This window comes from Scyliorhinus canicula, chromosome 1 (assembly GCF_902713615.1).
Source record: "Scyliorhinus canicula chromosome 1, sScyCan1.1, whole genome shotgun sequence".
NCBI lineage: Eukaryota > Metazoa > Chordata > Chondrichthyes > Carcharhiniformes > Scyliorhinidae > Scyliorhinus > Scyliorhinus canicula.
In genome coordinates, this window is record NC_052146.1 from 155,738,662 (window position 1) to 155,762,357 (window position 23,696).

Sequence of the window (23,696 nt, forward strand, 5' to 3'; positions counted from 1 at the left end):
CACGCCACACAAATGCCAGGCAAATGACCACCTCCAACAAGAGAGAATCCAATCATCTCCCTTGACATTTGTGATGGCATCCTGGGAAAAGGTGTGGTCAATTCCAACCCCACTCGCCCTGGAGTCATAACACAAGTGAATTAACCAATAATTCTTATAAAAATTCCCCAAGTCTTTGGCCCTTGGCTGCCCAAAAATTACAGTCACCAGGTTTGTAAATTGAAACGCAATTACTGTTTATTTATAACAAGAATAATAATGAAATATGCAGTAAACACAATTGGATAACGACAAGCTAACCTAATACCCCCCGCCCTTTAACTGTCCCACCCTCTACCCAACCACACAAGACAGACAAACACAGAGTGGGGAAAGGGTGAAAATAATATGGATGAAGGTCAAAAGATAAGAATCTTCGCTTCAGATGGTGTTTCTTTAGTACGCTTTCCTCACAGCATGCTGTTGATTAAATTCTCTGGTTTTTAGCTGGTAATGATCTTCTCTATGGTTTAGAAATGTATTGCCCATAGCTTTTCCTGGAGAGACCCCATTGCTTCACATCAAACTTTGCTTTCAGTTTGTGGTTTATTTCCAGGCCGCTGCCTTTTCTATATAGAGAGTGGTCAGTTCAGGACTCTGCTGGAACAACCTGTAATGGGTCTCCTGTATATAAATTCATCCAGGCTCCCTGTCAGTTCAGAAACACATCCATTTTGGAGAAAAAGGGAAAAGGGAGAGGGCACCAGTCCTTTTTCTGAGCTGCCAGGAGTCAAGCTGAAACAAAAACTCAACCCTTGGAGCTCATTCCAGTGGGATGAGATCCAACCACCATTTGTTACCAGGCAGAGCACAGCCATTTGGGTTCATTCGTTGGCTTCCAGCCAAATCAATCAGCCAAATCAATCAAACTGAGTCACCATTGATGTCAGTCAGCCTAAAACAGCACAGCCTTCTGGGTCCTTCTATTTAAATTAAAGGTATAGGCTTTTGACAGGCTGTTTTGCCTTAAAGTCACAGGTCCATTAAGCGTCCATGGATTAGCTCATAATTGTCAGACATAATTGTTGCCTGCCTAGCAGTCTTTGCTCTGTGGTCTTTAGCATGGCATTTTATGATAGAAGGTAGGGAATTCTTAAATTCCTCTAAGAGAATGACATTTCTTAGAGCCCCTTAGGTAGTTTCAACTCCCAATGCTCGTTCCCACCTATCAAAGTTATTCAGCTTCACCCTTCCAAATTCTGCATAAGTCTGTCCCGACTGTCTCGTTAAATTCCAAAACTTTTGCCTATATGCTTCCGGAACCAATTCATATGCATCCAGAATAGCCTTTTTACCTCATCATAATTCTTAGACCACTGCCTCTGACATTGAAGCATAAATGTCTTGTCCCTGCCCTGTCAATTTACTCTACATGGGTAATGTTCACTTTTGTCTGAACCACTCTATGACTTGCTATTTAAAAAAAAAGAGTTTCTACCTCCTTCGCATCGATCTTTGGGAGGGTCTTTATAAATTTAAGCATATTGCCATTGGTTTCTCTTCCAGGATGACATTTCCGTCTACTTCCTGACAGCTTCCCACTCATTTCCAGTCCCTTCATCTGGAACTCTCTCTCTTAAGCTTTTTCCTCCATTTCTAGTTCCGGCTTCCACATTTCCATCTCCATTTCTCTCTGCTACATCTCCATTTCTTTTTCTCTTTCTTTTTGCTTCAGATCCATTTCTCTTCGTTTTTGCCGCATTTTGAATTGTTTCATTTGGAACTGTAGTATAACCAATTCTACTGCTTGTTGCCACGACCCAGGCTGTGTTTCTTGTTTTTCTTTCAAATTTAAATGTTGAGCAATCGTTTAAACTATCTCCACCTTCTTAGCTCTAGCTATATTTATAATGGACCTGAACCCGCAAATTATGTTATGACACTCTGGTTAAGTGTACGGTCAATTCCAGCCCCACTCGTCCCAGAGACACAACACAAGTGAATTAACTAATAATTCTTAGAGAAATTCCCATAGTCTTTGGACTTTAGCTGTCCAATAATTAGAGTCACCAAGTTTGCAAGTTGAAACACAATTACTGTTTATTTACAACAGGAATAATGATAAAATATGCAATAAACACAACTGGGTAGCAGCAAGCTAACCTACTACCTCTTTAACTGTACCACCCTCTACCCACACACGCAGGACAGACAAACACAGAATTGTGGGGCAGGGGGAGGTTGAAAATAAATAGGATGAAGTTTAAATTTTAGTGGCTGGCTTCTCCATTCCCGAGTCTAAGTGCTGACGCCAATGGAGGATCCGTGGAGTTCTACGTCAGAACATTTGGCGGCAAACCCGCACCGATTACACGACTGGTGAGGGGCTAGTGTTGGCGCCGTGTGGAACACCAGCAGAACACACGAAAAATGGTGCGGGAATAGCCGGGTCCATGATGGACACTCGCAGGGCTGACCAGCTGCAGCCGCGCGTAAACTATACAGCCCCATACACACTGATCATGGCCGAAAAGATGGGACAGATTGTGCTGGAGCACCCATACAGCTGATGGGTCAGCTGGGGCCAGAGGGCACCCAGGGGGGTTGCACCTGGGGGGGGGGGGGTCACCGATACAACCCAGGGCACCAGGTTGAGAGCGGCTGTATGCGATCGCATGGTTGCTCTGCCAGTAGTGGTAATGGTGTTACGTTCCTCTCCGCACTGACCCCACAGCCCAGCTCCTGGCCACCCTCACTGCTCCCCTCGGCCCTGGCAGAAGCCCCCCCCCCCCCCCCCCCCCCCCCGGGTCAGCAGCACGATTGTCGGCGAAGTATGGCGGTGTTGGATACTGTCTGTATGCCCTCTCTCTCTCAGCACCATGCCAAGTTCCCGATTAGTGAGAGCATACGGGGACCGTGCCGTCGGGAACACGGCCTATCAGAGGCGGAGCACGGGGGTGGGCCCACCAATGAGGTGCGAACAGGGTTTCAACTACGCACGCCGTGCGGCGCATTGACGCTTCAGGAGGCAGAGCATTGCGATTTCGGCGTCAGGAGCTATTCTCCACCTGATCGCACGCCTCAATTTCGGCATCGGCCAACGGAGAATCCCACCCAAGAGCTTTTGTTTCAGGTGGTGGATCTTTATCACACATTCCTCACAGCTTTCTCGCTGATCAAAGTCCTCAGTTTGCAGCCTGTCATGACCTTCTCCATAGTTTCAAAATGCATTACCCATAGCTTTTCCCTTTGCTTCATATCAAAATTTACTTTCAGTTCATGGTTTATTTCCAGGCCTCTGCCTTTTCTGTAGAGAGAGTTGGTCAATCTCTCTTAGCACAGCCTGTAAAGGTTTCCCTGTACATAATTTCATCCAGACCCCTGTACTGTTTCAATCAAACTGATATCAAAATTTAACGCTTGAATCCCTGAAATATTCTATTAGGATCAGATCCAACCACCACCTGTATCTGGGCAGAGCACAGCCTTTTGGGCTTATTCATTGGCCATCAGCCAAATCAATCAAACTGGGTCATCACTGACACCAGCCAGTCCATCACTGACACCAGCCAGTCCATCACTGACACCAGCCAGTCCATCACTGACACCAGCCAGTCAATCACTGACACCAGCCAGTCCATCACTGACACCAGCCAGTCCATCACTGATACCAGCCAGTCCATCACTGACACCAGCCAGTCCATCACTGACACCAGCCAGTCCATCGCTGACACCAGCCAGTCCATCGCTGACACCAGCCAGTCCATCGCTGACACCAGCCAGTCCATCGCTGACACCAGCCAGTCCATCGCTGACACCAGCCAGTCCATCGCTGACACCAGCCAGTCCATCACGGACACCAGCCAGTCCATCACGGACACCAGCCAGTCCATCACTGACACCAGCCAGTCCATCACTGACACCAGCCAGTCCATCACTGACACCAGCCAGTCCATCACTGACACCAGCCAGTCCATCGCTGACACCAGCCAGTCCATCGCTGACACCAGCCAGTCCATCGCTGACACCAGCCAGTCCATCACTGACACCAGCCAGTCCATCACTGACACCAGCCAGTCCATCACGGACACCAGCCAGTCCATCACTGATACCAGCCAGTCCATCACTGACACCAGCCAGTCCATCACTGACACCAACCAGTCCATCACTGACACCAGCCAGTCCATCACTGACACCAGCCAGTCCATCACTGACATCAGCCAGTCCATCGCTGACACCAGCCAGTCCATCGCTGACACCAGCCAGTCCATCGCTGACACCAGCCAGTCCATCGCTGACACCAGCCAGTCCATCGCTGACACCAGCCAGTCCATCGCTGACACCAGCCAGTCCATCGCTGACACCAGCCAGTCCATCGCTGACACCAGCCAGTCCATCGCTGACACCAGCCAGTCCATCACTGACACCAGCCAGTCCATCACTGACACCAGCCAGTCCATCACGGACACCAGCCAGTCCATCACTGACACCAGCCAGTCCATCACTGACACCAGCCAGTCCATCACTGACACCAGCCAGTCCATCACTGACACCAGCCAGTCCAAAACAGCACAGCCTTCTGGATTCTTCTGTTTGAATTAAAACTACAGGCTGCTTTGCCGTAAAGTCACAGGTCCATTATAGAACCATGGGCGAAAAATGTAACAGCAAAAATAGAATAAACAAGAACAAACAGGAAGGGCGCTTACACATTTAGTGGCATTACTGTCATTGAATCCTCCACTATCAACATCCTGGGCAGTTAGGATTGACCATAAACTGAACTGGATTAGCCATATAATCTTTTATTTGTGTCACAAGTAGGCTTACATTAACACTGCAATGAGGTTACTGTGAAAAGCCCCTAGTCGCCACACTCGGTGCCTGCTCAGGTACACTGAGAGAGAATTCAGAATGTCCAATTCACCGAACAAGCACATGTTTCGGAACTTGTGGGAGGAAAGCGGAACACTCAGGGGAAACCCACGCAGACACGGGGAGAACGTGCAGACTCCGTACAGACAGTGACTACCCACTGTGCTACCATGCCAGCCGATGATATACATACTGTGGCTACGAGAGCAGGTCAGAGGCTAGGAATCCTAAGGTGGGTAAATCATTTCCTGACTCCCCAGAGCCAGTCCACTATCTAGAAGGCACAAGTCAGGAGTGTGATAAAAAACAATCCACTTCCTTGAATGAGTACAGCTCCAACAACACAAGATGTTTGACACCATCCAGGCCAAGCAAGCTGTTTGATTGGTACACCATCTACCTTCGAAATACACTAACTCCATCACAGATATACAGTGGTAGCCATATGTAAAATCTACAAGATACATTACAGCAACTTACCAAGGCTCCTTCAACAGCACCTCCCAAACCCCGGACCCTCTGCACCAAGGAGGACAAGGGCAACAGACACATAGGAATACCACCATCTGGAGGTAACACTCCAAGCCACAACTATCCTGATTTTAAACTATATCGCTGTTCCTTTGGTGTCAGTGGATCAAAATCCTGGAACCCTCCCTAAAAGCACTGTGAGTATACCTACACCACATGGACTGCAGCAGTTCAAGAAGGTGACTCATCACCACCACCGCGATGAGCAATAAATGTTGGCCTAGCCAGCGACACCCACACCCCATAAAAGAATAAAAAGGTATCAATACTCCAATCTCTAATCACTGCCCATCACTGTCCTCCATCAGCTCGTTGCCTCAAAAACCATTTCTTACACTATTCATCACCCAGCTGGAATTGTTTACACCTATGCTATTCTTGCTTTCCATCGTTCACTTTCCATAAAGATTAAACCGTACACGAGTCTGCTGTTTGTATCCTTCCCCAGACACACTGAGCTACAGTGGCTCTCTGTCCACAATCCATTCAATACATAATCCCTAATCTTTTCAAGTATCTCTCAGTATTGCCTCACCCTATCCCTATAACCTCCTGCAGTCTTCAAGCTCCTCTTCTGCCCTTCTGCTTCTGAACGCTGGTCTTTTGTTGAACATACCCTTCAGCCCAACCAGTATATTCGAGTATTCAGCAGCTTGGTTACTGCTGTTTGGATGGTGTTGAAATTTCTTCAATTCCTGCTGCACTTATATTTTTGGAAAAATCTCTTAAAACTTCAATTTTCAAGGAAACTGTCAGTCACCTCCTATATCCATTGCTTATAATCAGAGAATCATACAGCAATAGGGCAACATTTGACTGAGTATTCTGGCTCTTGAAAAATGTATCCAAAGCGGCCCAATGCCTTAATCATTATTGTTATTATATTTCCACTCCCTCGGTTTCTCTACAGTACATGGTTTGTTTCCCTTCAGGTTTTTACCTAGTTTCCCCATTGAAAGTTACTACTGAACCCTTTCAGAATGAGCATTCCGGATCTCAACACACTGTTATATTTTCAGCTTCCCGTAAGTTAGTCATAATCACCGTTCAGTCTCAAAATGCTGGATCTTCATGGAGTGTATTTCTTGCTGTTTTTAATTTGACTGGCAGACAGGGAGATTGATACATTATTTGGAGTTTTGGAGACTTGGGCGGAGAGATGGCAGATGGGGTTTAATCCGGACAAATGTGGGGTAATGCATTTTGGAAGGTCTAATACAGGTAGTGAATATACAGTGAATGGTAGAACCCTCAGGAATATTGACAGGCAGCGAGGTCTAGGTGTACAGGTCCACAGGTCACTGACAGGGGTAACACAGGTGGAGAAGGTAGTTAAGAAGGCATACGGCACGCTTGCCTTCATTGGCCGGGGCATTGAGTATAAGAATTGGCAAGTCATGTTGTAGCTGTATAGAACCTTAGTCCGGCCACACTTGGAGTATAGTGTTCAATTCTGGTCGCCACACTACCAGAAGGATGTGGAGGCTTTAGAGAGGGTGCAGAAGAGATTTACCAGGATGTTGCCTGGTATGGAGGGCATTAGCTATGAAAAGCGGTTGAATAAACTTGGTTTCTTCTCACTGGAACGAAGGAGGTTGAGGGGAGACCTGATAGAGGTCTACAAAATTATGAGGGGCACAGACAAAGTGGATAGTCAGAGACTTTTTCCCAGGGTAGAGGGGTCAATTACTAGGGGGCATACGTTTAAGGTACGAGGGACAAGGTTTAGAGGAGATGTACGAGGCAAGTTTTTTACACAGAGGGTGGTGGGTGCCTGGAACGTCAGAGGAGGTGGTGGAAGCAGGAACGATAATGACGATTAAGGGGCATCTTGACAAATACATGAACAGGATGGGAATAGAGGGATACGGACCCCGGAAGTGGAGAAGATTTTAGTTTAGATGGGCAGCACGGTCGGCGCAGGCTTGGAGGGCCGAAGGGCCTGTTCCTGTGCTGTACTTTTCTTTGTTCTTTGTTCTTTATTATTACTCAGCAGTGCAACATCGAAAACTGCAAGCTGGGATTATATTGTCACATAACAATTAGCTCTTCGCTCTTTAAGAGTAATATAACAATATAACGCCATGTGCAAAATTCCTCTTTATTTTCCTGTTGGTTCCTTATATAATTATTTTATATTATTGGTTTCTGCTCATCGAACATCATGTCCTTGGAAATAGTTTCTTCTTATTCACTCAATCAAAACCATTCATGATTTTGAACACCTCTATTAAATCTCCTCTTAGCTTCCTCCAGTCTTTCCACATAACCAAAGTTCCTCATCCCTGGCACAATTCTGGTAAATATCCTTTACATCTTCTCCAAGGTCTCAACATCATTCCTAAGATGTGGCACCCAAATACGACGCAGCACTTCAGCTGAGGCCTAACCAGTGTTTTGTAAAGTTTTGGCGTACCTCCTTTGCTTTTGTATACTTCGACTTATAAAACTCAGGGTCTAGAAGCTTTTTTTTTTAAAGCAGCCTTGTCAACGTATCCTACCATCTTCAAAGATTTGGATGCATACACCCCAAATCTCTGTTCCTGTACCCCCTTTAAAATTGTACCACTTCTATCTACTTTCCTGTCTTTACAATTGTTTGGCATTATAGGGACTGTATAAAAGCTATTTGTTGTGACAGCTGAGTATTGGATAGATGTGTGTTTTACATAAGACAGACAAAATCGGAGCAGAAGTAGGCCATTCGGCCCCTTGAGCCTGCTGTGCCATTCAAATAGATCATGGCTGATCCGCTTGTTTCGAATTCCACCTTCCCATTGACCCCCGATAACCTTTGATTCCCTTTCCTAACAAGAATCTATCTATCTCTGCCTTAAAAACATTCAATGGCACCACCTTCTGAGGTTGAGTGTTCCAAAGTCGCACAATCCTCAGCGAAAATAATTCTAATCATCTCTGTCCTAAAAGAGCGACCCTTAATTTTGAGACAGTGCCCCCTAATTATGGGCTCATCCACAAGAGGAAATATCTTGCTTTGTATTTATTCAGATTTTCCCGGCACCATCTGCTTATGAATTTGAGAACTCATGGGGAAATAAGCCAATATGAATGGAAACTTTATTTCATCACATCTTACAACTGTAGGGCAAAAGTGTTTAAGCTTGTGACCCTTGGCGTATTAAATCAGAGTTGTCAAAAAGTGGCTTTCTGCTTGCAGACCTATCATCTACCATGTATGTGATTTTTGCTCACTGATTTATATGACTTCCCAAAGAGCCATATAAATTGATTCTGCATGTGTTGGGATGATGTGTTTCTTCTTTGAGGAATTCAGTTGCTGAAAATCACAAGCTCATCTGTGTCCAATGCGTGCTGCTTCTGTTCAAGGCTCGAGTCATGTTTGGTTCCTCATTTCAATGTGTTCCCGTAGTGTGCAAGGAAGAAGTTCTCATCTGTGTCGCCATACATATCCCAGGTCCCAGCATTAATGCATTCCTATGAGGGGCAAATATGGCAGAGGGAGAAATTAGTTCTGAGGCCTCTAGAGTCTTGAGCACAAAACCCAGACTGTTCCTCTGGTGCAGAACTGAGAGGGTGCTACGCTGTTGGAGATGCCTTCTTTCAGATGAGGCAATAAGCCAAGGTTCCATCTTTCCTCTCACGGAAAAGATCCTCTTTACTATTTCAAAAAGAGCAGAGGAGCTCTACATAGTGTCCTGGTCAATATTTGTTCTTCGGCCAGGGTCTAAGAAGACAGATTGCTTGATGATTACCGTATTGCCATTTTGTCAAATTTCCTGCTATTTCTTTGGGGACCCAGGCTTCTGATGTTCCACTTGCTAGCATGGTATTCTGGGACTGACCAGGTATGACAACCCATCTGGTGTTCCCACTGAGGACTGGGAAAGCTGGTATTCACAATGTGTGAATCCCCGACCTGTGTCAATGGCCACATTCCGTCATACGCCAATGCCTGTACTGGAGATAGGCAAAAGCTTCACTTTTAAACGACCAATCAGGGATTCTAACTAAAGTCATAACCCAGGGTATTGGGGCCATTGGCCTAACCTGTGACTCTTCTGGTGGCGTCCTGTCACGGTCACCTGTGGAGTGATGCAGGAGCGAATCTGGACTATAGTGGCCCACTTGGTTAAGTATTCATCATTGCCAAGGCACACGAATGAAGAATGGTCCCATGGGCAAAATATTAGTAGCTTCTGGGAACCCAGAAGATCAGGTAGCAATAGAAGGAAAAAAAGAGAAAATAATTAAGACAATTGGAACACTGCTGACTTTCTGTTTACAATATGATAATGATCTCCGGATAAAGTGTGTCTCTGAGCCATGAAGTGATGGTGCACAACCCCATGATGCACAAGAGCCACACTCAGTGAAGCTGATTCCTGTCAAATCATGCTGTGACATTCAAGGGAAAATTCCACACAGGAACCCTCAGGGAGTGGCGTTGGAATGCACCCAAGAAGAACGGATTTTGAAATGACCTTTCATCAAATTATTTTTGGGGCCTTTCCTGCATGAGATGGGAAACATTGAAGTGAAAATGCACGAAAGAACCAAATCAGGATTTAACTATGACAGTCAAGTGGAGAAGGAAGGCTTCTTTGAGATAATCAGGAGAAAGGAACTGATCTATTTCCAGCTATAAAAAGCCACGTCTATAGGCTAATAATTTAGTAGAAGCTAGTGGCCATTACTATATGGAACAAATAGCCTTGCTAAAATCGGAAGCAAAAGGATTTTGAGTAGTGTCAATACATTGTACTGAACAACATGGAGTGTGCATTGCATGCAAAAGGTTTAACACCGTCTTCAATTATCCTCCATAATCTAGGATTTCTTCTCAACCTGGGCAATGTATTTCAGTCAGTTAGCACTTAGTTGTATCAAGCCCACAATCTCTGACAACTAGAAGAAGGACAGAGAATCAATGTTCACTCCAAAGCTGAACAATTGCACAGCAACCCAAAAACTTCCTCCTCACATGTCAGCAACCTTGATGTTAAGATGCATGCACGGCTGCGCAAAAAATGTAAAGCGTTTGTATGCTCAAAACAAGTGAATTGGGACACAGTGAGCTACATTGTAGCTTTCCAATTGGAACACCACCACTGCCAGGTTCCCCTCGAAGCTGCACACCATCCTGACTTAGAGTCATAGATGTCTACAACACTGAAATTGTGAACTAATTATGTGCAGTGAGGGAGATAACATCTGGGAACTGAATGAACCATAGCGGGTGAGTTCAATCTTAAATCAGATTACGCGAGGCCCCCAAGCGTGGAGACCTGGATCAATGACATGGCGGGCTTTATTAAGCTTGAGAAGGTTAAATTCGCCCTGAGAGGATCGGTGCAAGGGTTCTTTAAACGGTGGCAACCTTTCCTCGACTTTCTGGCTCAACGATAGGGTACTGGGACAGTAGCAGCAGCAACCCGGGGGGGGGGGGGGGGGGGGGGGGGGGGGGCGTTGATTATGTTAGCTTATTTTATTTAAATTTGATTTATCTAATTTTAATTTATGGTTAAGTTCTCTTGTTTGGGGGGGGGGGTGGGGGAATGTGATACATGTGATGTTACGGTATGGGGGGAATTGTGGGTGTTATGGGGCTGTTAGTTGCATATTACTGCTTTTTGCTATACTTTTTGTTATATTTTCTGCAAAAAATTCCAATAAAAAAATGTAAAAAAAAAGAAAAAAAAATCTTAAATCAGATTGGGAAAGATAAATGGAAAGGGGAATAAAAGTTGGGTTAAGAGAGTGGGAGATTAGAAAGGCAAAGGAAAAGTAAGAAGAAATGTATAAAATTAAAATTTCACATTTTTAAGTTCTCCAACTATTTATAACCTGAAGGAAGGAGAGTCCACACATGCAGTAGTCAATTTTCAGTGCCAGGGAGGTTAATATGTGGTTGTTAACAGATCACATTGTTGAAAGGTACTTTTACTTATAATTACTAGACTTAAATATTGGCTGCAAACTTAATTCATGTTTCTCATGCGAATACAACAACTTCATTTGTTCTGCGCATGTTAGTCGTGGGGCAATCCAGCTCTGCCAGGAACTTTGCATATTTGCACCTAAACTTTCATTTCCCCTCACCTGAAGATGCAGCATTATCAAAATTTGCACGCAGCATTAGTCTCACTGTTATTTTGACAGAACAATCTAATGATCACAGGCTGTCTGAAACAGTATTTTTTCCCCTTACAGGTGATGCCCGACTTAGCAGTTAAACACTGATAAAGCTTCAACCTCAACAGCACCATTGTGGCATTATTCCATTCTCCACCATCTGCACCAGTCTGAGTGAGGCAGTCAACTTGCTGCCAAAATAGGGCACTTCTTACTGCATTATGGAGCCATGCTCACTCGGGAGAACCTGAACCTCCTCAAATGCAGCCACAAGAAAGGGAACTTTGTCCCATCAGTTTTTCAGCTCAATTTAAACACAGATCATGGAAGTTTGAGTGAGGATACATTAAATTAAAACAATAATTTGTACCAGTATTTAATTAAACATTACTTAGGAAAACTGCACAAAAGTTTAATACTCTTCATTATCACAAGTAGGCTTACATTAACACTGCAATGAAGTTACTGTGAAAATCCCCCAGTCGATACATTCCAGCGCCTGCTCGAGCACATTGAGGGGGAATTCAGCTAGGTGTCCAATTCACCTAACAGCACGTCTTTCAGGACTTGTGGGAGCAGCCAGAGGAAACCCACACAGGCACAGGGAGAACGTGCACAGTCCGCACAGACTGTGACCCAAGCCGGGAATCGGATCTGGGACCCTGGCGCTGTGAAGCAACAGTGCTAACCACTGTGTTACCGTGCCGCCTCGTGGAGGCAAGAAATATGTCTCTCATAGAGTTATGAGTCTTTGAAACACTCTTTCCCAAAAGGTGGCCCAAAGATGTGCAGGTTAGGTGGATTGGCCATGCTAAAATTGCCCCTTGATGTCCAAAGATGTGTAGCTCAATGGGGGTAAGGGGATAGGATGGGGAGTGGGCCTAGGTAGGGTGCTCTTTCGGAGGGTCGGTGCAGACTCGCTGGGCCAAATGGCCTCCTTCTGCGCTGTAGGGATTCTATGGCGGAAGCAGAGTCTTTGAATATTTTAAAGGCAGAGCCAAATAGATTCTTGATTAACAAGGGGGTGAAAGGTTATCGGGGTAGGTCAGGAACGTGGGGGTTGAAGTTACAATCAGATCAGCCATGATCTTATTGAGTGGTCGGGAGGCTCGCTCGAGGGACCGAGTGGCCTATTGCTGCTCCCAGTTCATGATTAACTGAAATCATTTGTTCATTTGGGGCTGCAGTTATCAACAGCGCTGTACAAAGTGAATCTATAAACATTTCCCTAACTTTCTCTGTGACGTCTTCTCCTCCCGCCGACCCCCTCCCCCAAATAAGCAGAAAATGTTCCAGCGGCTGCGGGTTAAAATAGACATTCATTACACTCAGTACCAGGGCTTGGACCTGGGGAGACTATGAAATAAGACACAGTGTGTAAACTGCACTCAGCATAGGGGAATACACCAAACCCCTCTGGCAAGTATTTCCTGTTGCTGCTGCTGCCTTAATGCTAAACAGATCTCTTCTCTTCCCAATTGCCAGCCTAAGGGCTCCTGTCAACTAGATTCCCCAGCTCAGCGAGGACAAGGCAGCAAGCAAAAGGAGAGAGGCTCCGAGGGAGCTGCTGCTAACCTGGTGAGTGAGTACTTGCGCCCTTTTTTTTTTGCCTAGCGCCCCCCCCCCTCCTCCTCCTCCAAGTTATGTGGAGTCAACATTCCTTCCTTCCTTCCCCACTTCCTCCCTCCCCTCTCCCACCAGTCTCTGCAATTAGCTAATGGGTGTCTGGAACATCTGGAAGGAAGTGGGTCCACCTTCAGTTTGCAAGCTGCTGTCTGGGAGAGAGAGAGAGAGAGAGTTTCCTGCGGGCAGTGCGAGGGCAGGGACACTTTATTTTTTGCTTCACTGTAAGCCTTGTTGAGCATCACAGCCTGCACACTGCCAGGCTGCTGAGGTAGAGCACAGAGGTGGCTCCCCTGAACTTGAAGATCTAACAAGAAGTTGCTTTGGGGTTGCTGAGCTGCAGACGGGGCTGTGGATTTTTTAAAGATCGGTAAGTTGGCAGATAGTTTTGACTTTCCTGTCGATTTATTTTAGTAACCACTGAGTGGTATTTGAAGACTGTGTGTGTGTGTGGTGTGGGGCGGGGGGGGGGGGGGGGGGGACACCAAATCAGAACTAACATAGCGTCAAAAAGAAAAATCTCAGTCCAGCATGAGTTGAAGGAATGAATGGTGTCCCATTATTTGTGGTCTGTGATGTGTTGCCGGGTGAGGTGTGAGGTGACTGCGCGGGTAGCAGCTCTCGTTTACTTCCCTTTGCCGAGTTAACAGGGGGTGTCTGAGAAACTGACACTGGATTTTAAGGTTACAGAGGGTGTCTGAGAAACTGGCACTGGATTTTAAGGTTACAGCGGGTGTCTGAGACACACACTGGATTTTAAGGTTACAGGGGGTGTCTGAGACACACTGGATTTTAAGGTTACAGGGGTTGTCTGAGAAACTGACACTGGATTTTAAGGGATAGGGGGTGTCTGAGAAACCGACACTGCATTTGGAGCATTGCGTGCAGTTCTGGTCGTCTCATCATAGGAAGGATGTGGAAGCATTGGAAAGGGTGCAGAGGAGATTTAACAGGATGTTGCCTGGTATGGAGGGGAGATCTTATGAGGAAAGGCTGAGGGACTTGATGCTGTTTTCGTTAGAGAGAAGAAGGTTGAGAGGTGACTTAATTGAGGCATACAAGATAATCAGAGGATTAGATAGAGTGGACAGTGGGAGCCTTTTTCCTCGGATGGTGATGGCTAGCATGAGGGGACATAGCTTTAAATTGAGGGGAGATAGATATAGGACAGATGTCAGAGGTAGGTTCTTTACTCAGAGAGTAGTAAGGGCATGGAATGCCCTGCCTGCAACAGTAGTGGACTCGCCAACATTAGGAGCATTTAAATGGTCATTGGACAAACATATGGATGATAATGGAATAGTGTAGATGGGCTTTAGATTGGTTTCACAGGTTGGCGCAACATCGAGGGCCGAAGGGCCTGTTCTATTGTTCTATTGTTTAAGGTTACAGGGGGTGCCTGAGAAACCGACACTGGATTTTAAGGTACAGGGGGTGTCTGAGAAACCGACACTGGATTTTAAGGTTACGGGGGTGTCTGAGAAACCAACACTGGATTTTAAGGTTACAGGGGGTGTCTGAGAAACCGACACTGGATTTTAAGGTACAGGGGGTGTCTGAGAAACCGACACTGGATTTTAAGGTTACAGGGGGTGTCTGAGAAACCGACACTGGATTTTAAGGTTACAGGGGGTGTCTGAGAAACTGACACTTGATTTTAAGGTTACAGGGGGCGTCTGAGAAACTGACACTGGATTTAAAGGAACAGGGTGTCTGAGAAACTGACACTGGATTTAAAGGGACTGGGGTCTGAGAAACTGGAATGAAAAGGAACCAAATTTGAGAGTGAACGTGGAATCGACAGAGGCAAGATTTTAGCTCTGGTGTAAATGAGCGGGTTTTGAGTGAGTTAAAATCTCACTCTATGTAATTTGCTATTTAAATGTTGCTACTTCATACCTCTTCACTACCTGAACAGAGCGGGCTGGCTTGCTCTTGCTGTGAACTGAATTGGCAGAATTTCAGGAAGGGGCAAAGGGGAAACAGGAAATATCAGTGCAAAGAATATTCCATGAATTTGATGCAACAGTGAAATTTACTGAGTCTTGACAAGTAAAATGAATCATTTAGATGTTGCAGTTGTCTGCTTAGAAAAACCTTCCAATTTCCAGTAACTGTCCTGCATTAATAGTAAAACTTGATATTAGGCAGCATGGTGGAGAAAAGCAACAGTGATGCTTCAGATTGACAGATTGGCAGAAAATCAGTCATGGTGCAAAGACTGACATGTATTCCACCCATCGAGTCTGCACTGACCCTCCAAAAGAGCACCTTACATAGGCCTATGCCCCGCCCTATCCCCGTGACCCCACCTAAGCTTTTCGTCACTAAGGGGCAATTTAGCATGGCCAATCCAACTAGCCTGCACATCGTTGGATTGTGTGAGGAAACCGGAGCATCCGGAGGAAACCCACGCAGACACGGAGTAAACGTGCAGACTCCACACAGATAGTCACCCAAGGTCGGAATTGAATCTGGGTCCCTAGTGCTGTGAGGCAGCAGTGCTAATCACTGTGCCACCTTGCCCCTCGTATAGGCCACCTGACAGACAAACACTAATGCAACGTGTTTGCGAGAAACATTAATTGTTTTACTGCCTAGCCTTTTTAATTCTGCTACTTGGGATACTGATTTCGGTGTGCTCCTCTTATCCAATGCAGCCCGCCTCCTCCTGCCTCCACCCCAATCAATGCTGCACCAGCCTCCCCCTGCTCTGTTCGCATTGGAAGATGTTCCCTGCACTGGTATTGGACTCTGCTATACATAGATTGCCCTCACTTAACTGCACTGAAATCAGAAAGCCTAACCCAAAGGTGCATTGACAGCTCTACACATGTCTACGTTGCCACTGGTTCCAAAATACCCCAGCATTGACACTGTAGAGTATGAATGACAGTGGAAAGATTATGCATTTGTCATTTGTAAAAACAGCTTTTATTGGTGCATCCATATAAAAGGTATTGTAGCAGAGTTACCCTCAGATGAATTGTGACTGATCTGTTACTGATATAGTCACTCAGTTCATTTTCATGAGTTTTAAATATTTAATTTCTCACCTCCATAATTCATAAGCACAGGGAACTAAGACACCAACTTAGCTAGGTTCAAACATCTGAATGATTGCCACTGCTTCAAAGATTCCCAAACAATGAACTTAAGACGTTTAACAGGACAACTACTTTGAGATAGTAGACCGCAAAGTCATCAGATGCATCCTTCCGTTTTCATTTCTGCCAAGAAATACAGTTTGACTCACTGCCTTGGATCTTCTTGATGTTTAACTTACCTGCAGGACTGTTGGATTTCATTATCGAGAGGCCCCAAAGCAGGAACATGATTAAGATGCTAGTCGTGGCCCAATAGGCAGCACTCTCTCTTCTAAGTCAGGTGATTAAGGATTCAGGTCCCAGTCCAGAGACTTGGACACATAATTCAGGATGACGTTTCGGTGTAATGCTGAGGGATGGTTGCACTGTTCAAGACGTTGTCTTAGAGGTGAGACATAAAACAAGGTCTGGCGTCATTCTCGTGTGGTTATGAAAGATCCCACAGCAGTACCATTGACATAGAACATACATACAGTGCGGAAGGAGTCCATTCGGCCCATCAAGCCTGCACTGACCCACTTAAGCCCCATCCCAATAACTCCTCCTAACCTTTTTTGGTCACTAAGGGCAATTTATCATGGCCAATCCACCTAACCTGCACGTCTTTGGACTGAGGGAGGAAACCGGAGCACCCAGAGGAAACCCATGCAGACACGGGGAGAACGTGCAGACTCCGCACAGACAGTGACCCAGCAGGGAATTGAACCTGGGACCCGGGCGGTATGAAGCCACAGTGCTAATCACTTGTGCTACCATGCTGCCCCAAAGAGTTGGGGGGAATTCTCCTGATGTCCTCAACCTGCTTCACTAAAAACAAAATACCTATTCTCATTATTGCATCGCTGTTTGCGAGAATTTGCTGTGTGAAAATTGGCTGCCACATTTCTATTACAGCAGGGCTAAAGTTCAAAATATAAATGCTTTGAATCATTCTGAGGTTGTAAATACACTATTATTTCTTTCTAAACAGTAACCTTTTGCCAGTTGTCTGCCAATAGTGCTCAGATACTCTCTGATATTAGGCACCAATATGTAGCCTGGAGCCACTTTTTTGTGTTGTCTGAAAGCACTGGCTCCTCTTTTGACTCAGTATTTACATAAATAATTTGGACTCTGGAATCAGAAGGAAAATACCATATTTATGGGGTGTGGTTAATACTGAGAGACTGTGCTGAAATACAATTAACAGAGACATTAATAAACTTGCAGAATTGATGCATCAACAGCAAATATGAGGTGGTTGAAGGAAAAATGGGACTACATTCTCCTTAGAAAATATACGGCTAATTGGAGCAGTGGTGCAAAGATATTCAGAAATACAGATTCACAAATTTAAAGTAACGATGAAGGTTAAAGTCACTAAATTCAATAGAAGCAAAGCAGTGTGGTTCAGTTCAAGATGATCAGATTGCAAAAGCAGTAAAGTTACTTTAAACTCAGTTATACACCACACTTAATATAGTGGCAGAAGGTCCCCATATTACAAAAATGGTAGAGGAGCACAATACTCAGTGTAATAAAGATTTATAAGGATAATAACAGGACTGAGAACATGCAGCTGTCAGGAAAGAAAGAACAAGAGGGTTCTTTTCTATGAAAAGAGAAGACTGAGAGATGTCATTGAGATTATGAAAGGGATTGTTAGGGTAAATGAGCGGAAGATCTTTCTGCTTGCTGGGGAGATGAAAACGAGGGCCATAAATATTGATAAAATCAAATTAGTGCGGATGCTGGAATCTGAAACAAAAACTGAAAATGCTGGAAAATCTCAGCAGGTCTGACAGCATCTGTTGAGAGAGAACTGTGCTAATGTTGAGTCTGGGTGACTCTTCGTTAAAGCTGGAGAGAATTGGAAATAGAGAACTGGCACAGCACAGTGGTTAGCACTGCGGCCTCACAACACCAGGGACCCGGGTTCGATTTCAACGTCGGGTGACTGTGTGGAGTTTGCACTTTCTCCCCATCTCTGTGTGGGTTTCCTCCGGGCGGTCCAGTTTCCTCCCACAGTCCAAATATGTGCAGGTTAGGTGGATTGGCCACGCTAAATTGTCCCTTAGTGTCCAACAATGTGCCGGTTAGGTGGGGTTATGGGAATAGGGTGGGACATGGGCTCTTTCGGAAGGTTGGTGCAAACGCAATGGGCTGAATGGCCTCCTTCTGCACTGCAGGGATTCTATGGATTCTATGAGTTAGTCACTCATAAATCCAAAAGGAACTTTAGAAGAAACTTCTTGACTTTAAGTTAAAGCCAAGTAACGTTGATGCATTTAGGAAAAAGCTACGTAAAAGAAAGGGTTAAATCAGCACCAGCACTGGCATAGGTCAAGTTGGGCTGCCTCTGTGTTATAACATTTATGCAGTTCCACAAAGAAAACTTTTCAGAACAAGCCAATTTGGCACTGAACTTAGTCACAACCCCCCTCAGTTGTGCAGCCTTGTGAAAGCTTTAACTGTACTGTAGAGGTTAGAATGCAGTGTTTTAAAAATATTTTATTCCTTTCTCAGAGTTACAAAGCCAATGTCCAGAGTGGACAGGGTGAGTCCTTAATCCATCTCCTTGCTTGCTCCAAAAAACAATTTCAAATTCAATCCTATTCATGGTCCCCACAAAAGGGACAAACTAGGTCCAAGCTGACAACAGGCATTGTATCTGATCTCGGGCTTGATCCTACGCCTGATCTTAGCCAAAAGGCTGAGAAGTGATCCACTCGATACCTAGCACGGTAGCACATGTGGATAGCACTGTGGCTTCACAGCACCAGGGTCACAGGTTCGATTTCCCGCTGGGTCACTGTCTGTGCGGAGTCTGCACGTCCTCCCAGTGTGTGCGTGGGTTTCCTCCGGGTGCTCCGGTTTCCTCCCACAGACCAAAGACGTGCAGGTTAGGTGAATTGGCCATGATAAATTGCCCTGAGTGACCAAAAAATGTTAGGAAGGGTTATTGGGTTAAGGGGATAGGGTAGAAGTGAGGGCTTAAGTGGGTTGGTGCAGACAAGATGGGCCGAACGGTCTCCTTCTGCACTGTATGTTCTATCTCCACTTCATGCAGTCCTTTCCCATGACTGCTCTGGGACACATGAGAAGCATGTAACTTTTAGATTAGCATCGCAGCATCTATCAGAAGTACCTGCAATAAGTTTGTGTCTGCTGTCGATACTGTCTCCAATTCAGTGTCACTGGTCACTCCCTATAAATGGATCCAGTGTTAATGTTCCAGAGTTCTTTGTCCCATTGAATCCCGACAGTGCAGGAGGCCCTCTGAAAGAGCACCCCACCTCGGCCCACTCCCCGTCCTATCCCCGTAACCTAACCTGCACAGCCTGGACACTAAGGGGCAATTTGGTTTGGTCGGTCCACCTAACCTGCAGGGTAGCATGGTGGTTAGCATAAATGCTCCACAGCTCCAGGGTCCCAGGTTCGATTCCCGGCTGGGTCACTGTCTGTGTGGAGTCTGCACGTCCTCCCCCTGTGTGCGTGGGTTTCCTCCGGGTGCTCCGGTTTCCTCCCACAGTCCAAAGATGTGCGGGTTAGGTGGATTGGCTATGCTAAATTGCCCGTAGTGTCCTAATAAAAGTAAGGTTAAGGGGGGGGTTGTTGGGTTATGGGTATAGGGTGGTTACGTGGGTTTAAGTAGGGTGATCATGGCTCGGCACAACATTGAGGGCCGAAGGGCCTGTTCTGTGCTGTACTGTTCTATGTTCTATGTCTTTGTACTGTGGGAGGAAACCCATGAGTTGATTCACACTGCACAGTGTCTGGTTACATGACTGTCCAGGAAGCCTAATGATGTAGGGTGTGGAATGGACTGCCTGCTGTGATAGTGGAATCGGACACTTTCGGAACTTTCAAGCGGTTATTGGATAGGCACATGGAGCACACCAGAATGACAGGGAGTGGGATAGCTTGATCTTGGTTTCGGACAATGCTCGGCACAACATCGAGGGCCGAAGGGCCTGTTCTGTGCTGTACTGTTCTATGTTCTATTTTCCTTAACATACAAATGGGATGGACTGTACTTCATAGATGTCCTTATGTGCTTTTAGCAGGCAGGATGACTGTCAACGTTAGTGAGATAGAGGCTAAAATGAAACCTTAAGCGGTTTTATCTAACAGAAAGTGAACATAGAGAGTAATAGTAAGATTGGGGTTCGATTTCACAGAATAATGCAAAATAGTGAACCTGCTCGGCCACCTCGATTACGGCCGTTTTTACAAGCGTAAAACACACCTGCTCTGACCGTTCGTAAAAACGGCCGTAAAGTCCCGTTCTCGGGAACCATGGCACCGATTGGCACGACCGTACCACGGCCGTGCCAAGGGTGCCATGGGCCCGCAATCGGTGGGCACCGATCGCGGGCAGCGGGTACTTACCCCGCGCACTCTTTCTCCCTCCGCCGCCCCGATGGATACATCCGCGGGGCTTCTGCGGGGCATAACGGCCCGCGCATGCGCGGGTTTCAAGCACAAGCGCGATGACGTCATCCGCGCATACGTGGGTTGGAGTCGTCCAATCCGCGCATGCGCGGCTGACGTCATCTGACGCGTCAGCCGTCGCTAACTCTGGCTAGCGGGCTTAACGAAATTCGTTAAGCCCGTGATGCCGGAGTTCACGGCCGCGCGATACTAGCCCCGACCGGGGAGCTGAATCGGTTCCCGGTCGGGGGGGGGCGGAGGCTGGCGTCAAACGCGCCCGTTTTTGACGCCAGCTTCCCGAGTTTTCGTAACTCGGGAGAATCGCGCCCCTAATCTTTCAGTGTCTTTACCTTGTCTCCATGCTGGCAGTCAGAGGAGTGGGCTTGTGTCAGACAATTCCTGCTGAGGGGCAGGGGCCAGAGACTTCCCAACACAAGTGTGATTAAGCCAGGTTGGCGAATCGTTTCTGTTTTTCAATCTTGGCCAAACAATCCCAATGGTTTCACCATTAGCATTTTAGCCACCCCTTTTCTTGTTTTTAAACAAAAACTTCTTTAGACATTTGTTTTAAAACCACAACTTTATAAAATACAACACATTCCCAAACCTTTCTGTGGCAAAATGGTCCCAAAATCCTGAAATATAATTGTTGCTTCTGAAGACTCATTCCAAGCTGTGCGGTAAGGATTTATCCCCAAAATTAGGATTGCTGCAAAAATTTAATTTATATGTTTTGCCATATTTACCATGACTTACGGCCATTGTTACTAGGATAACCTGTCCTGAATGCTTGTGTTTAAATTGACAATGTGCGGTGGGTCTACAGTTGCTAATTGTGAATAACCTAGTGGTCCACTTCTGTACTTGTTCTGCCACATTCTGGTGCAAGGCATTAATGACAAGATGGCAGTAGTACAGCGAGGCACAGGAAGAAGCCAGCCAGCCTCATGATTCTGTTCCACGATTTGGTTAGGTCATGGTTGACCTACATCTCAACACCATCTATTGGCGTATGAGCAAATCCTGTGACGCTGTTAGAAAAATCTCCTGACGTTAGTGTTAAAGATTTTATTTGACCCCTAGGCACAAACCTTTGGGGATAGAATTCCAGATTTACACTTTATTTGAGTTAAATAAAGTCCTTCCTGATTTCATTCTGGAACAGCCGAGAGTAGTTTTGACATCATAATCCCTTATCGATCCCCCCCCCCCCCCACCACCGACACCGACCACCATAAGAAATAAGAAATAGTTTCTCAGTCTTTACTGCATCTTTTCATCATTGTAGACATCTTGATTAGATCAACCTGATTAGATCAGCCCTTAATCTTCTGACTTCAAGTGAGAAGACGCCAAGTTTAGACGCCAAGACGCCAAGCTGTTTTGGGGCCGCTGCTGTTTGTCATTTTCATAAATGACCTGGAGGAGGGCGTAGAGGATGGCACTAAAGTTGGTGGAGTTGTGGACAGTGCAGAAGGATGTTACAAGTTACAGAGGGACATAGATACGCTGCAGAGCTGGGCTGACAGGTGGCAAATGGAGTTTAATGCAGAAAAGTGTGAGGTGATTCACTTTGGAAGGAGTAACAGGAAGACAGAGTACTGGGCTAATGGTAAGATTCTTGGTAGCGTGGATGAGCAGAGAGATCTCAGTGTCCATAGATCCCTGAAAGTTGCCACCCAGGTTGAGAGGGTTGTTAAGAAGGCGTACGGTGTGTTAGCTTTTATTGGTAGAGGAATTGAGTTTCGGAGCCATGAGGTCATGTTGCAGTTGTACAAAATTCTGGTGCAGCCGCATTTGGAGTATTGCGTGCAGTTCTGGTCGCCGCATTATAGGAAGGATGCGGAAGCATTGGAAAGGGTACAGAGGAGATTTACAAGGATGTTGCCTGGTATGGAGGGAAGATCTTATAAGGAAAGGCTGAAGGACTTGAGGCTGTTTCTGTTAGAGAGAAGAAGGTTAAGAGGTGACTTAACTGAGGCATACAAGATGATCAGAGGATTCGATAGGGTGGACATTGAGAGCCTTTTTCCTTGGATGGTGATGTCCAGCACAAGGGGACATAGTTTTAAAATGAGGGGAGATAGATATAGGACAGATGTCAGTGGTAGGTTCTTTACTCAGAGAGTAGTAAGGGTGTGTAATGCCCTGCCTGCAACAGTAGTAGACTCGCTAACACTAAACGCATTCAAATGGTCATTGGATAGGCATATGGACAATAAGGGAATAGTGTAGATGGGCTTTAGAGGGGTTTCACAGGTCGGCGCAACATTGAGGGTCAAAGGACCTGTACTGCGCTGTAATGTTCTATGTTCTATGTTCTAAGTTTATGCAACCTGTCTTCCTAATTCAACCCGTTAAGGCTGGGTATCATTCTTGTAAACTTGCAATGCATCCACTCCCGTGCTAATATATGGTGCCCTGTTGAGGTCTGGGTCACTCCGAACTCTCACACTGTCAACTAATGTGAAGTTATTTTCTAATTGTGTCACTGCAATTTGGTCAATGTTTAACAAAACTATAAACAGTTTTGTGATTTTATCTTGAATTGCAGGCAGAGCATACCCCTGCACCCCAAAAGAATATCATTTTGAATTGCTTTTGTGTGCATTCTGGCACATGATCTGTGCAATGCATTGCTGCAACCTGGCAACCGTAGCATAGTGTTAACATTTCCCAGGGAGATACATACATCTTGCATAATATAATTGTACCATCCGGCATGGGACTTATGGGGTGGGAATGCTTGTCTTCCCTGTGCTCCGTCCAGAGCACATGCTCCCCTACTAGGGGCAGGGTACCTAAAGTTGGTCAGTAAGGCACCAACGGGAGAAGTACCCAGTAGGGGTTTACCAGAGAGTATAAAGATACTGCGTATAAATAGAACTTCGTTCTTACTTTTACTCGGTTTGAACTCCCGTGTCCTTGTTAAAATATTGTTGTTTGATCAGATAACCGGGGTCCAGGGAGTGATTTGCTCAGCTGGAGCCTGGTGAGAGATTGGGACGCAGAAAGAATGCTTCTTGTGCATTCCATTGATGTTCATCTGATTCT

The 23,696-nt window shown here is 45.8% G+C and overlaps 1 protein-coding gene across 10 annotated transcripts in view; it reads left to right on the plus strand.

Moving 5' to 3' along the window:
• Positions 1-23,696, plus strand: part of eva1ba (eva-1 homolog Ba (C. elegans)) — a 111,015-nt gene that overhangs the window by 17,310 nt on the left and 70,009 nt on the right. For 3 of the 10 annotated variants that reach the window (XM_038801508.1, XM_038801516.1, XM_038801540.1), the window contains exon 1: positions 12,855-13,077. The exons of 1 other annotated variant lie outside the window; for it this stretch is intronic. The gene's annotated coding sequence lies outside the window, so the exon portion shown is untranslated. Of the gene's footprint in view, positions 1-12,854; positions 13,078-13,223; positions 13,493-23,696 lie in introns of those variants that run through there. 6 more of the 10 variants (XM_038801489.1, XM_038801498.1, XM_038801529.1 and 3 more) reach the window with 4 other exon arrangements.